Source organism: Podarcis bocagei, assembly GCF_964188305.1.
Source record: "Podarcis bocagei genome assembly, chromosome: 2".
NCBI lineage: Eukaryota > Metazoa > Chordata > Lepidosauria > Squamata > Lacertidae > Podarcis > Podarcis bocagei.
Window position 1 is genome coordinate 85866125 of NC_138126.1, and position 18915 is coordinate 85885039.

At 40.0% G+C, this 18915-nt stretch overlaps 1 long non-coding RNA gene across 1 annotated transcript in view; it reads left to right on the forward strand.

Moving 5' to 3' along the window:
- Positions 1-373: 373 nt before the first annotated feature.
- The window catches only part of LOC308581970, a 137744-nt gene continuing 119202 nt past the window's right edge, over positions 374-18915 (forward strand). The window contains exons 1-2 of the long non-coding RNA XR_014005421.1: positions 374-564; positions 2371-2500. This is a non-coding gene — a long non-coding RNA (uncharacterized lncRNA). The remainder of the gene's footprint in view (positions 565-2370; positions 2501-18915) is intronic.

The following is an 18915-nucleotide window of genomic DNA, read 5'->3' on the forward strand; positions in this document are numbered from 1 at the left end:
GACGCGAACCCGGTTCCCCAGATTATGAGTCTACCGCTCTTAACCACTACACTACACTGGCTCTCAAACCATGCACACTGTCTTGCGGTCCTACGAGGAAAGCTGGAACACAATCTAAATAAAATAAAAGCTAGGAAGCATCCATTCTTTTCATTTCATTCCTGGAACACCTCCTGCCTTCTCCACTCTGGCCAGCTCTATTTTCACCCCATCTTTCATGCCCACTATGCTGTGTCTGGCCCCAGATTTTTGTGATGGCAGCAGCACAAGCAGAATCAGACAGAAGAAGGATGAATCCTTTTTAAAAAGCGAAATCTGCAGTGTCATACCTAGCCAAGGAGAAAATGAAAGAGATAGGACGGCTAGACAAATTAAGCACAAATGCGATCAGGCCAGATTGCATACGGATGCAATGGAAGGTGGCATAAACTCAGCTCATGACTGCTGTCGGAAGGAGAGAGAGCAGGATATACTACAGCTCATCAGTGCCGACGGTTGTTAGCAGGGGGGAAATAGACATATAGAGACTAAAGATGAATGAAACCAGAGACGCTCAAATGTGATGTAAGTAATAGTAATGCTGTTGCCTACACATATATCCGTCTGGCTTGTAGGAGAAGCTCTTCCTTAAAGAAGCTTAAGGGGAAAGAGAACCTTTAAAATGTAGCACATGTGAATTAAATTCCATTTTGCATATTAAAAAGAAAGATGTGGCATGGTTATAGGATGCAAAATCAGTATGTCACTCAAAGACTTGCTTTTGCTATAATTTTGCACATGCTGGGGACTCAGAAATAGCATATGGAATAATGTAAACACGAGCTAGAAGAAAGATGTTGCTTGGGAACAGGGGAATTTTGTTCATATCTCAATATAAATGAGATGTTTTGCAGATATGTGCGTAACACAACACTAGCAGAAAGACAAAGGCCTCTCCCTGTTGCCACCTGAAAAGGAATTTATCTGTTTACTCCTAATCATCAGGCAGAGCCTGCAAATTTTAGTATTATAATTGCAAGACAGAACTCATTTTAACATTTATTGTGGGGACTTGCAAGGACACAGCTCCTTGTAGCCTGGGAAAATCTCTTCTGAAGCCAAGACACTGCAGACGACAATTATGATTATGTAACTTTCTAAAGCATTGTTTCCTTGAAAAGAACTGTCATGTTCTCTTAAGCTACCAAAGCCTTCAGTTTTTATTACTCCATGAATTTGAAGTAATCAGTTCACAGTGTCATTTGTCCTGGTTCCACACATTTTCATGGACCATTGACAAAAATGACGATCAAAAGCAGGTAAATAGAGCTTGTGACACAGATGTGTCTCCATTTACAAGTGTAGCCTGGGGCTTTCCAGGTACTTAAAGCTCCCAGCGACTGCAGCAATCTCTCAAACGGGGTAGAAAATTACCAGAGTGCGGAGGCACTGTTATTTTCCAATGTTCTAGTATATAATGCATCAAAGTATATTTTATATCTGATGGAATGTACACACTGCAAAACAGAAGTAGTGCTGCAAAGTCCACATATAGCAGATATATCCATTTTGCTGAAGCAAGATTAGTTTGTGCTGACTTTCTGGCACTGATAAGACAGGAAGTATTTTGTGCCAAGGAAATCCCAATTTCCCTGTGTGAGGGGGTTTACTTCAAGGTGCTTCAAGACAAAACTAGACATCATTCTAAGCTCACTCGCCCCCCTGTGTCCCCCACCCCCCAGCCTGTGGCTCCTGCTAGGAAGGAAACACAGACTGTGAGGTTTCAGAGCCGTAGGTGATGGCACACAGTAACCTTTTATATTTATTTTATTTTTAAAGGATTAAAATATAAATAAATAACTGTCTGGAAGAGCTCCACTCACTCCAGCAATGTTCAGGCACTAGCTTGGACACACCATTTTTAAAACTGGAGACATGGAAGGGCATGCAAAGCAGCCCTGCCCCCAGTCTCCCTGTGTGCATCAACCTGCCTGCACAGTCCCTGAGCACCGTGTGCCCAGTTCTCTTGCCACCAGCTTTTTAAACATCACAACAGAATTGTTTTAAGGATAAAATGGGAAACAGAATGAACCACACACTCTGCCTTGAGCTGCCTGGAGGAAAGGTGGACTATGTATGTAAAAAATAAATATTCCCATTTCCAAATTAGCACTGATGGAGAATTTCACAACTGATGCATTACTCTATCTTACCACACACACGACAATAATCACCATACAGCAGTGGGGAGGGGTGGCATTTGTGGTTAGGCACAGTTGTGGGACTGGGAATCTTAAGTAATGACTATTGACAACCAACTATTAAACCCACACAACGGTTTTGTTTTTAAGAAACTTTGCAAATGATATGTTCCTTTACTTCCTGCAACAGGTGGCTGAACTATTTTTAAGGCTAGAAGCTTCACAGAGAAAGAAAATGTGGTGTTGGATGCAAAGCAGAATGGAAATTATTTCAAAGAAGTTACAGGAAGATGTATCTCAGAAAATGGTCCATCTGGCAGGTAGGCAAATGCTCTCCCCACCCCCCACTCCCACAAAAACTAGAATTCAGAATGAAAATACATACCACAAGGATATTAGTTTCCATAGAAATTGTAGTATCTACAAGCAGTCATTAGGATTTATCTCTGCTTGGCCAATTTTAGCTTTGTTTGCCTCTTCTGGATTTCCAGAGTCCTCCTAGAACAGGTTTCCCTCAGACATTTTGAATTACAGCTCTCTATCATCCTTGACCATTGGGCCATGCTGGCTGAGGCTGATGAGAGTTGTAGTCCAAAACATGCAGAGGCCACCATGTAAAGATTTCCTTACATAGTTCAGACCATTTCCTTAATTGGTTACCAAGGTGAATCAAGCATATTTTGCCCTTTTAAGACTGAACCCTTTTTGAATCCACTGCTTAACTTATGGCAATGCAGTAGAGTTGAACTCACAAACCTATTAATGGAACAAAGATGGGATGCCCTTTGTGTGTTGCTAAACTGCAGTTCACATCCTTACTGACCAAGGCTGATTAGAGTTGATAAACATCTGGAGAGCCATGGGTCCCTAACAACAACAACAACAACAACAACAACAACAACAACTTATTAACAACAACAACAACAACTTATTATTTATACCCCGCCCATCTGGCTGGGTTTCACAGCCACTCTGGGCGGCTCCCAACAGAATATTAAACAGAATAAAACATCAAACATTATCCCTCTTCTAGCTGCTGACACAAGATAGATGTCACAAGGGAGACTTTTCCCCACCTTAATCAACAGCAGTAAACATGGGAAGAGCACTGAGAGAAACCAGTCCCCCTTTTCACTACCAAGGATATAACAGATGGATACAATAAGGAAGCAATTCTAGTTAGTGGTGTGAGTGTATGGAAGTTCAGTTCAATGAGAACTCCTTAAACCCCCAAAGAGCTAGGAGAAATAGTAAATTTGCAGAAAACTCATTTTAAATCAACTGTAAGAAAAACAGAATATGTAAAATCAACTCACTATCAGTGCATAATGTTTGAGGAGAGAGTAGGGAATTTTTTCTGAGAAGGGAGGAAGATTTCCTAAAATGGTAATTCTGGTGCAATGCTAACAAAGATATTAAAGAGCAAGTTAGGGTACAGAGTTCATGACTTTTAAAAGTGTAAAAAACCCCAAACACAACCCACTTGCTGTTAGAAACACAGTTCACTTTTTACTCAGATTCTGAAGGTGGCCTTGGCTATCAAATCAGCAGACAAAGGTTTGCTGTTGTTTACATGTACGGAAGAGAAAAATAGTACATTCCTAGGTCTGTATCCACATTTTAACAAAATGATTGAAATAGAAATACTCTTGCTTGAGGGAGGTAGTACAGCATGAGCAAGGAACCTGTGCCTGCTCAGATGTTGTTGAATTGCAATTCCTATAATCCATGACTATGGGCCATGCTGGCTGAGGTTGATGGGAGCTGGAGTTCAACAACATCTGAAGGGTCAGAAGTTCCTCACGCCCATTGTAGAAGAACACATGTGGCAAATGTCAGTAGCTTTAAAACTGTAGCCAGCTTCCCCAATAATTCCCTATGGTCTGAAGTTGTTATCTGTATTTATTTTGTATTGGTGAAATCCTTGATATTTGTTCATGTACTCTAAAATTGTATTCCTGTAGTATGGGGATTAATGAGGGGACAACAAAAGTGGACTTTACAAGCTGTTATGGTTACTAAGAGACTTATAATACTCACTAACTATTCTTCACTACTGGGGCTATAATTGACTATATTTCCTACAGACAACAATTTTGTGTGGATACCTATTTCACCATCTGAAAGACTTCCATAAATGTACATATGTAACTTAAGATGTGTGTAGGCTGATAGTTATTCTTAATGGGATCTGCTGCTACTAATGATGATTCATTTTTCCCCTTTGTTGCATTTGCTAATAATAATAGTAGTAATAAAATCAATTGCAACTGGGCAGAAGTTACAATGATAGCAGGTTAAGGATAAAACTTACTGCTTCCCAAGTACTTCTGAAGACAGCCAAGGGGAGGAAGAGTCCAAGTTCTTCTTTAGGCTCAGAAGGAAGAAAGGCACAGACTTTCCCTGATACTGTGCTGAATATCAAAGTCTCTTAGAAAATTGTGATGAATCTCACTGTTTTTAGAGCGTCTCCACAGTCAGACTAGTGTCTGTGTGAGTCCCTTCACTACTCCAGGCAGGGGAGCTGTCCCTGGTGCTGCAGTGAGACAATTGCCTGAAAACAGCAAGGCTTCTCATAGCTTTCTGAGCAGCTCTGAAGGTCAGGGCAAGAAAGCCCGCATCACTCTTCCCAGCTGAAAACAGTTCGGATGTACCTTTTCCTTAGCATAATAAAAACAGCAGTCCCTTCTTCCTTTGCAGGAGAGGAGGGCATCAAGGTTTTGGTACATTTGCAAACATATTTGTACAAATTTCAAAACTTGAGTTCCACAACTATGATGTAAATTTGTCCAAATTTGACAGCTACAAGTGTGTACAGCAAAATCTGAAGGCTTTACTGTTGTGTTATTATACATAACCCTATGTAAGTCATCCAAAGTAGGTACCACACAGTCAGATCCGATCATGTGATAAAGGGTATAAGAAGAGCCTTGGTGGATCAAGCCAAATGTCCAGTATCCTGTTCTCACAGTGGGCCACCAGATGCTGATGGGAAGCTTGCAAGCAGTTCCTCGGTAAGACATATGGTAAAGGATGCATCCTTATGAAAACATTCCTGCTGTTGGTAAAGTTTGTTTTCAGAGCCTGTTCTTTTTATTTAATTCTGATATACAGTGGAATGTTTTGCATGAAACAGAATATTTGAACAGTATAACCCCAAATCCTGTTGAGAACTCAGCATTAGGAAAAAAAACCACTGTCATTTAAAAAATTTATTGTCATGATAGCATTGTCATTGTAAAATGGGAATATTAAATCATGTGGGGATGCTATGAAAGACATAAAACTTTAAACTAAATGTCATTCGTAACACCTCAAAGCAAGGAAAATTATGTGTCTTTGATATAAGGAAGCACATCTCCAGCAGTATCTGTCATTAATAAATTGTCAGATAAATTTTCTCCAGATGATGGCTGTTTTTACAGTTCTGAAATAATAAAGATATAGAATGTACATTTGTACTGAGCATTTTATTTTATGTTTTGGTGAAAATATCACGTAGTTAAACAGGCTCTCATCAACAGTTTTATCAGTGTCAGGATGGATTTTCCAACACGTTATACAAAGAAATCTGCAGGTTTTTTGCCATGTGTTTTTCACCACATATTTGGGAACATGCCCCAAAGGATAAAAAGAATTATGAGTGAGCAATGATTCCTGTTCCTGCAGTTATTCTATAACAGGCTTCCTTAACCTCGGTCCTCCAGATGTTTTTGGCCTACAACTCCCATGATCCCTAGCTAGCAGGACCAGTGGTCAGGGATGATGGGAATTGTAGTCTCAAAACATCTGGAGGGCCAAGGTTGAGGAAGCCTTTTCTATAACATTCAAAAAGAAAGCTCATGATTTTCCACCCATCCCATCTGATTTGTGTGCAATGCCAATTTAGGTAGCATCTCTGTATGGAAGAGATGATTATGCTCCTTTGGACCATTATAAAAGAAGCAATGGAAGAGGAATTGTGACTCAGTACTTCCTTGGGATTCAGGTAGGTAGCCTTGTTGGTCTGACAAAGTTGAAATAAATAAATAAAATTGTCCAGTAGCACCTAAGAGACCAACTAAGTATGTTCTGGGTATAAGGGTGCATGCACACTTCCTCAGATACTTCCTTGGGAATTAATGGTGCATAATTAAACTGGAATTCACTACCACCAGAACTAATGATGGCTGCCAATCTGAATTACTTTAAAAGGAGATGAGACAAATCCATGCAGAATGAGGCTATTGGTGGCTATTGGCCATGATGGCTCTGTACCACCTGTGTGAACATTGGTTGCTGGGGAACAAGAGTGAGGAGAGTGCTGCTGTGTTCAAATTCCATTTGAGGATTTCCCATAGACACCTGGGTGTGGCTACTGTAAGAAGAGAATGCTGAACTGGATGGGCATTTGGTCCTCATTGAACTCTGTAGAATTTACTGTGAATGATGCTTCCAAATTCAGTACTTGTTTGCATGCTAGAAGCTGCTCTACCTTTAATACAAAGTTCACCTCTTCCAAATTGTGGGATTTGGAAAGCAACACTGAATTTATTTTTATTTATTTATTTTTTGCAGAGCAAAATGCTCGGCAACCTTTGCAGACTCAAAGGAAAAGGGATATTTGAACCTGGGAAATCCAAGTGAGGGGAGATGCTTTTGTTGGACAGATTGTCATAGCTTGAAGGCTTGTGTGCTGAAAAACAGACTCCATTGGAGCTGTTGATCTCTGCATTTCATAGTGGATTAGGGTGTGGTTTTGATTCTATGAGATTATTTTGTGGGTTTTTTTTTGTTATATTACTGTATTACTAACCTCTACTCTGATGTGGGTGCTTTGTTTTACAGGATTTTTTGGGTGCTGTGATTTGATTGAATATGTGCTTTAAATAGCTTTAATTTTCTGGCACCTAGAGAACTCTGGTTTTGAGGCAAATAAAAAATGTAATAAATAAATTTGACCTCAGATGAGGCTGAGGAAATAAAATCAAAGTCGACTGTTCTAAAAGTAAGCTGTTTGAACTGTACAGGAAGGGAAGGGGTGTGATGTATGGTTCTTATGATGGTGTCATTCAAATTGCAGCTGGAATTGCATGTTGTCATATGCTGAAAAGTTCCCTATATGTAAAGCACAGGAATTCAGTGCACAGAGCACGTGACAGCCCCCATTGTTGAAAAAAATATGCATCCAATAACTTTTTAAAATCCATGTGCATGCTCACAAGCAAGACAGTGGGGTTTTTTACCCTGTAATTATAGTAAGAGAGGGGAACCTTATACCTTCAGATGTTGCTGAACTGAAGCTCCCATAAGCCTTAGCAAGCATGGCCAATGACCAGGGATGAAGGAAGCTGTAATTCAGCAACATTTGGGGGGGGTCATAGGTTCCCCTCACTTGATTTGGAGGCTTTAGAAGTCATGCACAGGACTGCAAATGAACCCTTTTGTCAGACTGAGGACTACGGTATGTTCCCTTGCTGGAAATATTCCAGGGGGCCACACTGAAGCTGTGGGCAGGCCAGAACCAAATGTAGGGAGGGTCAGCAGCAAATATGAGCCATGCAGCAGACATTCCTCTTACGTTTCTGGAGTAGGCTGCATGCCCATTGTGCAATGTGAGAGGTTTCTGCATCCACCCACCCATCTCTGCATCCTTAGTCCAGGCCAACAAGAGGCACGGTTCAAGGACATATTACAGTCAGACCCCAGAAGTACAGGTCCAGCAAATGCGTGTGGCCCGGGCATGTAGCTGGCCTAAGGATTTCTAGCCCCAACACAAATAATGGGAGTCCTTTTAACTGCAAATCTGAGGCACATTGCAAGACTGTCCTTCTGACATGATCTTTCATTTGCTTAATAAGGCAAGGATCCCTGAAAAAATACAATACAACCTAGACATGTACGGAAGATAGCAAAGCACTATGTTCATTCCAAATGCAGAATATGGATGTGGGAGCACAACTGTTAGGGGATTTTAATGACATATGGTAGGATTCATCAGTGAGAACCCAGCGCAAGGACTTCCACTCGTGCAATGGGGCTTTCCTACCCCACCTGCACAACCCATGAATTTTGCACTTGTGAGGGTGGAAGAACCTCCAGGAGGAGGACAGAGCGGATTCTTTCATCTGGCAAGCTGAAATGCTTGTGCAGATGGAATGATTGGAAAAGCGTTACACTGAATTTTCCCCAATCCTAGCCAATCTTAAGGGATAGAAATAATAATAATAAAATTGGCATAAATGAGAATCTTAAACTATGGAATGTATTACATACAGAGAAAATTGGAAATTGGTTGACTATAGAAAGAGAAGGTTCATTTCAGGACCAAGCCCAAATAATCTACTGTCTGAGGCAGCCTTGATGCACAGTATCTGTCTTGGATGCTTTAGTTGAGATTCCTGCATTGGGGGGGGGGTTTGGACTAGATGACCCCTGCGGTGTCTTCCAACTCTACAGTTCTATGATACCCAAAGCCAGACAAGTTATTTCCATCATGCGGGCTTCCCACAGACATATGGTTGGTCACTATGAGAACACAAAGCTGGACTATGCAGACCTTTGATCTGATGCAGCAGGGCTCCTTACGTTCTTATTTCGAAATCTGAGAAAGAAAATTCCACAGGCAGGTCTCTTCCTCCCTGGCCCCTGCCCAACAATAACAAATTAAATAAATAACAATTTGCTGTCTCTTCGTGACACACAAAATCAGTTGCCTGATGCAGCCACCTCGTTCTCTCTAATGGTGGGACCAGCCCTGTGGGCACTCCATTGCTGTTACCTCTTCTCCTACAAAAACATCTTGTTGTAAGTGGGATCAATATTCACTCAGCTTGTAAATTGTACATCAAGGACAGGAAAAAACAGCTACGTTTATCATTACGCACTGGATGTTCAAAGCAAATACAGACTTTTTTTTAACAATACAAATATGTCTGGGTTTTGAAAAATATATATAAGAAGTTTGAATAATGCTTAGACAAGTGGCCCTGCTTGGCAAATAATGTTTTGCAATTTATTTAGTAAGAACCCTTGTCCCTGATCCTCAGCATCTGCTCAAACATTACCGGGAGTTACTGTGGCTGCAAATCATTATTTTCAAGTCAAGTAATGACTTGTATTAACTTGACCAATAAGAGATCTCCTAATGGGGCTGCAGATAAATAGTATCACTCTGGTAACTACCATGATCAACTCTAGTAAGCAGAAGAAAGTGAATCATTAAGCGCTTCAGTTTGTTCATGTATCTCTATTGACTTTAAGTGGACTGAGAGTGCTTGTGTGCCCCTAGGACTGGAAATTAAGCCTTGCTATTTATAGTCCCTCTTCCTAGTTTTCAATGCTGTTCAAGGAAGATGTCACAATAATGCACCATTATATTCATCCAAGTAAAGCAGTCTATATGCTAGAGTGAGTATGAAGATAGACTGGCGTTTGGAATGGTAAATTACGAGATGTGATAAAAGCATCTACCACAAATGGTGTTTGCTGTTTCTGGGACATTTAGGTTTAAGTTTGGGGTTATAGCCCAAGAGCTCTCTTCTTCTTTCTTTGCTAGGTCTGAACATTTAGGAAGGGATTCCACTGAGTCCAGGCTAAAACCTATTTGTAGTACTGAGACTAGGCTACACTCAACATGGGACTTGCCCTTGCAAACTGTTCTTACATTAAGGAATAAATTTTTAAAATTAAAAAAATTGTCCAGTAGTACCTTAGAGACCAACTAAGTTTGTTCTGGGTATAAGCTTTTGTGTGCATGCACACTTCTTCAGATACACGAAAGCTTACACCCAGAACAAACTTAGTTGGTCTCTAAGGTGCTACAGGACAATTTTTTAATTTTTAAAATTTATTTCGTCTGCGTTAGACCAACACGGCTACCTACCTGTTCTTACATTGTAGCTGATATATATCACACATTCCTCATCATATTTCTTGTTCCTTTTAGGTGTTGTTGTTTTTAAGTGTGTGCCCCAAAATGTAAAGGGTAATGCAATGAACAGGTATTTTCGCTAATAATAAGCAGTCACCTGAAGTACACAGGGGACATTGGTCCATTAGGGCAAATAGAGTACTTTTGTCTGACGGCTTACTTATTTACTACTGAGATACCTGCTGGTACTGGCCGACAACCTTCTGCTTCAGTCTTGTCCTAGTGAAATTCTGCACCTACTCATCTCAAGAAACAGAAGGTTCTATAAGGATAGATGTAGCCATTGCTTATAACGAAACAATGGATAATTAGGAGGAACAAGTAGGAGGGAAGGAAAGAGTGGCAGTTTTGGTAAAATGATTTTTGCTTAGGTTAATTTATGCACTGCCTGCTTAGCTTCTACTTTTGAGATGGGAGCGCCTTCAGTCTGCATTCATTCACTAATAAATATATTAGTCACTTTTGTCCGAAATGCGAATTCAAAGCAACTTACAAAAATAAGCATTAAAACCCTTTGTGAACCATCTTGGGGATCTTTTTGGCAGAAAGGTGGCATAGAAATAAACTAAGAATAAAAATGCTCTTTGACACCCCTCTTGCTTAAGAGGCCCTGCACTTTCTCTTTTTGGAATGAGGAGCTGGAAGGATGTGTTGAGAGGCCCTGCAGAGAAGAAAGTATGACAGTGCCCAAGTATACTGAGCCAAGAAATTCACCTAGAAATTCAGTGTCATGAAATTTTTCTGCTGTAGCCTCCATGTCATTGAAGGGAGGGAGAAAGGAACAAAAACCAGAATTAGTTGGTTGTGGCTCTGTTTCCACCTCCCATTGACCATCCTGCCTGGTTCCAATGGACACCAGAGACCACTGAAATAGTAACTCTCTTGTGTACCATCACAATCTCCAAGGCCAACAGAAAAAGCTTGCTTTCTGCCTGCTAAGACTAAGTGAATATAAAGCAATTATCATATTAGTTGAGAAGATGTGGCTCTAAGTAGAAGCTTGCCAGAGGTAACAATTCCTCTTCCCACAAAGCCTTTGGGGGGGGGGAGTAGCAGGAGGAGAGGAGGGATGCCCTGTTGCACAAGTGGGAGACCCTGTGCATGGCTTCTGCTGCTGGGACTTGTTAGGTGAATCAAACCCAAAGTAGTCTAATGAAAGCTAACCACAAATAAACTGAAATACCATAGTATGGTCTTTCTTTAAACCAATATATTTAAACTGCAAGAAAAGTCTAATCTGTCAATCTCCTTCTCACTTGCATTCTTAGCATCGTTAGAGCCCAGTTTTTGATAGGATCGGGATACCTGTTAAACCGTTTAAGCGCATGACATTGATCACTTCTACTAGTTGCTCAACATGGATAACTTATACATGTCTGTTCTCTGCGCAAACGCTCCATCTCAGACCATATAGAAGATTTATGTACTGCCTGCATAAATGAAAAATATGTTGTATTTTAAAAAAAAATCAACTCACAGACCCTCATATCACAATGTGAACCTACTATGGCTTTGAAAAGTGATTTGCTGCCCCATAATGTGGGATTATAGTGTGACTGAGGTTCTGTGCAAGAAGTTATTTGGGGAAGCTACTTGCATGACTCTTCAGTCTTAGCCTTTATACTAAGTGTCCTTCAGTAATTAGACAACATCTATGCAACTTGTCTATGTTTTGGCTTAGTCCCCCCCCAAAAAACAAATATAACAGAAGAGTCACACATTATTAATTAAGCAAAAATTCCCAGAATGACACACACACAACTTATTTATTTGTTATGCTATTTTCTAACTTTTCGGTTGTCTGATCCAACTCTTTTGTAAATAATTTATAGTGGCCCCAGTTAGCCAGCGCTGAATTCTAGGTGGGCAGGAGTTAATATTCCATGTGGGCAGGAGTTAAAATTGGATTCAAATCAAGGGCATTCCTTGTGATGAGTGACAGTTATGAAGCATGCCCTGAAGGAATTTGGATCTCTAAGCTAATTCCTAAGGGTCACATCCTTAGTTTCCTATTCATTCACCTGTGTGTCAGGATTTGCCACAGTGTGCATGTCTTATTTAGCAGGATCTTGACACTTCAATTTCATATTTCTTTCCACTCACAGCCTGATGTATGACACCCATTAATGCTAGAATGGAATACATATACACAGAAAGGAAAATAAATATCGCAATCAGTTATACGCTATGTTATGGATATAGAAATTAGATGCACTGTTTATTATTAAGGTTACTGTGAATATGATGATGAAGGATATTTCAAAAAAAGTTTACAACTGAATATATGCATGATTTTTAAAATAAAAAACCTCTGATACACACAGAAATACACACATACATATGAATGAAATAAAAACAACCATATCTCCAATTCACTTATTCTGCTGACAAGCAGAGCTAACCACTCAAAATAATAAGTAAGCATAATTATTTTTAATACATGTCTACTCTACAACCATATTTCCTGCTGATATCAGGTGTTGGATAAATCATGGCAATTCATTTATGCAACATTTTAAAACATAGAACTGCATCATATAACCTGTTATGTGTTAAAGGTAATGCTATTAAAATACAAGTATGAATATATAAATGCTAACCAATTAAAATATAATGTAAAACTGGATGCAGACAATCACAGTACTGAAGGATATCAGGATGAATTTTATAGAAGGAAAATATTACTAGTAGAGAACAACTTTCTTTTCTAATTATAAGTTAACCTATATCTGAACCTAGCAGTTTACTTCTTTCTTCACTCTTGTTCAACATTTGTATGAAACTAATATAGCCCTGTTCAGGTATTGCTGGCAGTAAGAGAAATGTGATGTGGAGCCATGCCTTTAGTCATTGCATGGTTCTTCTTGCTGATCCCATGTTCAGCTGCTACATCTGAAGTTGGGAGCCTCTTGTACTTGTTAAGGCTCCCTCTGCATTTCAGAACCCTAGAAGAACTTGTTTATACAATGCACACAGAACTACCACGAATCCTGAGGTTCCCTGCTTCAGATGTAGCAACTGAACACAAGAACAGCGATAAGGAACTGTCTGATGAGAAGGGTGGGGTAAAGGTGCCCCCACATTCCATTTATGTTTCGTCTTCCTGCCAGTAATACCTGAACAAGGGGAGCATGTGCTGGAATCAATGTGTGCTAATATTCTGTTTTGTTTTTCCTTTTTGCCTAACAGACCCGGAAGTAGAGATAGAATAGAAATTCAATTCAGTACAGTGGTACCTTGGGTTACATACGCTTCAGGTTACATACGCTTCAGGTTACAGACTCCACTAACTCAGAAATAGTACCTTGGGTTAAGAACTTTGCTTCAGGATGAGAACAGAAATCCAGTGGCAGCAGGAGGCCCCATTAGCTTAAATGAGTTTCAGGTTAAGAACGGACCTCCGGAACGCATTAAGTTCTTAACCCAAGGTACCACTGTACACAGTTAAATGTGAATCTATCAGATTTGCACTTGCAGAAACAGTATGGGAAACACAGCTATTCTCTGAAATTCACACTTATCAAAATGTTGCAAAGCATTTCTCCAACCAGTCAATGCTTTTAAAAAATGCATATATGCATAAAGTATGCATAAAAATGAAGATATTGGTGAAAATAGCATACATTAGAGCAGGCATAGGTAAATTCGGCCCTCCAGAAGTTTTGGGACTACAACTTCCATCAGCCCTAGCTAACAGGACCAGTGGTCAGGGATGATGGGAAAATGTGGATATTAGTTAAAACTGCATATAAAATGGCTTTAATGGGTTTATTTTTAATTCACAAATTGATTCAAAAAGTGTAGAACTGAACTTAAGATTGGAAAAAATAGAAATCTGATCTTTCTGGTAGGGATGGGAGGAAAATTTGATTTCATCCAAATTACACTTCCAAAATAATATACAAATTGAAATGCAGCTATCTTTCAAAATGAATACAATATAGAATTTTGTACTGCAGTTTCCCATCCAAAAATGTGTAATTAGGAGAAAGTGTGAATACAAATGCATATATTGGTGAAAATAACATGCAAAATGCATTTTATTAGGGGAAATGACTTGCAAAAATTATTATAAGAAATATGTACTACGTAAAATGCTGCTGAATTTTTAAGAGGACTTCAAAACAGTTCATAAACCGATGCAGAAGAATGGAGAAGTGTCCTTAAGATCACAAAAAAGGGGGAAATTGAGAGACACAAAAATTGATAGCTTCATCCATCTCTACTTCCTTTGTATTGCTCTGATATCTCTGTTCAGAGCATATGCAAACAAAATGCTTGAGAGCTGAGTAAGGAGTAAAGGAGACACCCACAGAACCACTGATGTCATAAGGACTAGAGTGTGAGGAATCAGTTTGAACACTGAGACACATTTGGAATGGAATGGATACAATGTCAAATTAATTAGTGTATTATTATTATTTTGCCAAGGTGTCAACAGTACCACTATATCCTTTCCCTTAATACTGCTGAACACCATCCCAATCTCAAAGTGGTGTGAGGTTCCAGGCATTCCATGCACCTATCCAAGGTCCATGTTTCCTTTTGGAAATGAGGCACAGCAAAGACTGTGGTGCCTTTATGATATATGGTTTATTTACACATATCTACAGCCTGAGCCTTTGATGGAAGGGGTTCACACCATCAACACCCCAAGTGGGTCTTTTCTCTCCCATAGTCACAGTCTTAGATTCAAGCAGAAATCTGGCATGGCTTGCTCTCTCTGCTTGCTGCTTTGCTTCTAGCTCACATCGCTGCAACTTCCAACCCTAAAAATATGGCTCTGTCCTTCCAATTAATGGTAAGCTGGGGGAGGGGTCCAACCCACTTACCATCTCACACAGAGCCCCTTTCTTTTGTTTCCCTTAATGGCCCATCATCAAGGGAAGCTAGCCTCCCTTATATGTTAGGAACTTACTGGATCCAGGGGTTAGAAATGGGGGGGGGGGGTCAGGCATTCAGTCTGCCTCCCCCGAACTCATAAGAATATCATGCCTTGTAAATTCTAAACTTATGTCACTCTTACCATCACTCTCTATCTGAAAAACAAAAGGCACCAAAATATAACTTCAGGAGCCACCCACTTTTGACATGATTTGCTCTGAAATATTCATTCAGCTTGTTCATTCAGCTGAAATGTTAAAACAGACTTTCACAGATCAAAACAAAACAAAACAAAATCCTGAAAATAAAAAGGGTTGGTTTTGTATTGATCCTAACTTGATTCCACCCCCATTCATGGAGTACTGCTGCTGTCTATGGCAGGGAGTATAGTTCTGATCGTGTTATCTCCACATGCCTTGGATTCCTTATATAACAGATGAAACAGATGAATGGCTCTCAGTGAGACTCAAGACTCCTGCTGAAATTGTCCTTAAACAGAACAACAACTGGCAGCTGTTTGGTGGCACCAGGGAGTCTTGTTTGGCTTGCTGTGGGGGGAGGACTGTAAAGAATGACTACAGATTGAGGGGTGTGGGAGAGAAATTCCTGCTTTTCTGTCTCTGATAGATGGAGTAGACTTGATTCAGCACCCCCAACATCCTCAATAACAATCTTCCCTTTGCCCTGCTGCTTCCATCTGGCCACTGCCACCCCTCCTCAGAAGAGGGATGGCCCTTTCTCCCAAATTTAAAGGGCTTGGAAGAAGCGAGGGCAAGTAAAGACATGATGGGACCCAATCTGAATCAGGACCAAACTCAGTGTATTAATTCAAGTCATATCTGTTGTTGTTGTTTAGTCATTTAGTCATGTCCGACTCTTCATGACCCCATGGACCAGAGCACGCCAGGCCCTCCTGTCTTCCACTGCCTCCCGCAGTTTGGTCAAACTCATGCTGGTAGCTTCAAGAACACCATCCAACCATCTTGTCCTCTGTCGTCCCCTTCTCCTTGTGCCCTCCATCTTTCCCGACATCAGGGTCTTTTCCAGGGAGTCTTTTCTTCTCATGAGGTGGCCAAAGTATTGGAGCCTCAGCTTCAGGATCTGACCTTCCAGTGAGCGCTCAGGGCTGATTTCCTTCAGAATGGATAGGTTTGATCTTCTTGCAGTCCATGGGACTCTCAAGAGTCTCCTCCAGCACCATAATTCAAAAGCGATTCTTCGGCGATCAGCCTTCTTTATGGTCCAGCTCTCACTTCCATACATCACTACTGGGGAAACCACAGCTTTTACTATACGGACCTTTGTTGGCAAAGTGATGTCTCTGCTTTTTAAGATGCTGTCTAAGTCATATCTGAATTGTCATACCTAAATTGACATTTGAGTTGGGACACTGGTGACCAAGACCAATAGGCTCTTGCCATCCCTAGTTCCAACATGAGTCACATGCCTAGGATTTTTGCAAAACCCTCTGAAGTCTCTGTAAATATACTCATGCATTCATTTATCTCTGGAATGCTTTGTTACTATATTTCAATGTAATCACTTATGAACTGTGGGATTGTGATGAATGAATGATAGCTGGGGGTCTTCAAATTTACCAGAGAAAGTAAATAGCCTTCGGGGACTGAAGGCTCTCTCAGATAAACAATGTCAACAACAGATTAAAGGGAAGAACTTCCTGTGGAAGATAAAATGGCACATTCCAGGACCATTGTGCCCTCTGGTCGTTAGACAGAGCAACTACCGTCGTAACCATATCCTTGTAGTGCATCTGTGCATGTGCTGTATGACTGAGAGCCCTTGAACAAGTGAAATAACTGGCACCACTGTCTTGGTTTTTGCTCTATTCGCCTTTGATATCAGGATGCATTCACGACACAACTCACAAAGCAAAGCCCAAGACATTTTGTTGAATGAAGCAGAGCTCAAATGGCACACCCATTCAAATAGTAGGATCAACATTTTTAAAAGTCTTGCTGCACTAAAGGTGCCACCTGAAGCAGGTTGCTTCATTTTGCATGACAGGCCTAGTGGCGAGCTATGATTCAACCATTAATGTGGGATATTTCAGAGCATTCATCTAGTTGCCATACTAAATATAATCATGATGTGATCATTTTGCTGTTGATCCACAGATCTGAGGTTTTCTACATACAAAATCTTCTCTTTGTATATTGGGTATTTTCCAATTCACATACATTACAACCACCTGATGAAAGCAGGCAGAAAGTGTGTATCTTGATCCCTTTGGTAAGAGTTTCTGTGTGATCCTTTGCCATAAAGTATATCTGATGTTGGCCTGAGGTTTCTTGGTAGCAACCATATGGTGGGGGCGAATCTATGTAGTGTATATACCAGGGTATGCAAACTAAGGCCCCCCGGGGGCTGGATCTGGCCCAATCGCCTTCTCAATCCGGCCCGTGGATGGTCTGGGAATCAGCATGTTTTTACAAGAGTAGAATGTGTAATTTTATTTAAAATGCATCTCTGGGTTATTTGTGGGGCATAGAAATTTGTTCATTTCCCCCAAAAAAATATAGTCCAGCCCCCCCAAAGGTCTGAGGGACGGTGGACCAGCCCATGGCTGAAAAAGGTTGCTGATCCCTAGTATAGACCAAATACAATACCTCAGCCATGTGGAAACACTTTCACATGACAACCATCTTATATAAAAAGTGCTGTGAATAATTTCCTAGTTATGAGACGTGTCTCCTGAGCTGAAGAAATGTTTGCTTATATGTTAAAAGTCATAACTGGGAAAATAAAGACTGCAGCTAAGTACCCAAATATCATAACTAGGATAGCATAGGTGCACTCATAGTAAAAGCACAAAATCAGAAAATATAGGCATTCATTGCCTCTCTATGAACAACATTTCTATGCTAGTTGTAAAAAGGTTTACTAACTGAAGAGTTTATATATTCTGTATAGCTGCCTCTAATTCCTGCCCTGCACCAGTTGTGTATCTATTCATACACATTTGCACTATTTTGTCTTCTACCCCTTCTATCTTCACCAAAATAATACACAACAGCAGTAAAATGAATGAATTTTGGTGACAAGCTGCACCTGCCAAGTTAACACCTGCAACAAATATGTCTCACTGCAATCTAATTCTCAAATCACTTTTTTTTGCAAACAAAAGCAGGAAGTAGAAAAATGTGGGAAGACTAAAGATCATCATGGAGAGGGGATATTTTATTAATGGAATTATATTTGCTTTTCATCAAAGGGGCAAAGGTGAATAAATACAAAAGTCCAGGGAGAGTTTCCCCCAATTTAGATTTTTAATTTGAGGAGTGAGGACTCATTATCCTTTCACCTTTAGGTACTAGGAATATTAATTTTAAAGTGACAGTTGCTGCTTTAAACTCTGCTCAAGAGCACTGATGGTGAAGGTTCTGCTCTTAGATTGAATAACAAATTAAATGCAATTAATGTGATAAAATGCAATTATAGGATGCAAATTCTAAGCCACAGAAATGCAGTTCTGCTGAGCTCACAGCCATATAAAAACCCAATCAACTTCCAGTGCACATTATGTGCATTAAACGGGGGATGAAAAAGGTAAGTGGTATTTCTGGAAACAATTATATTTGGTAAGATATTTCTGTAGAACTGCATGCTATTTATTACCTTACAATATATTTCTATATTTTATTTATTATTAAATGTATATATACAACTTGCCATTTTAAATATAACAAAACAAAATCAACAGAGTGGACAAGCAAAGAAATCCTAGGCCGATAAGTGGGAAATGCAATGACATAACAGTGCACCAAATCATGTAATATGTGCATTTTCCTATAATATTTTGAGTATTTTTTTAAAAGAATGCCCTGAAGGGGTAAAAAACCATTCAAGTTTTGTAAGCTCATAGGAGTAAACATCACACCATTTTTCTCTCTGTTGCCCTCCAATTATGGACTTTAGTGA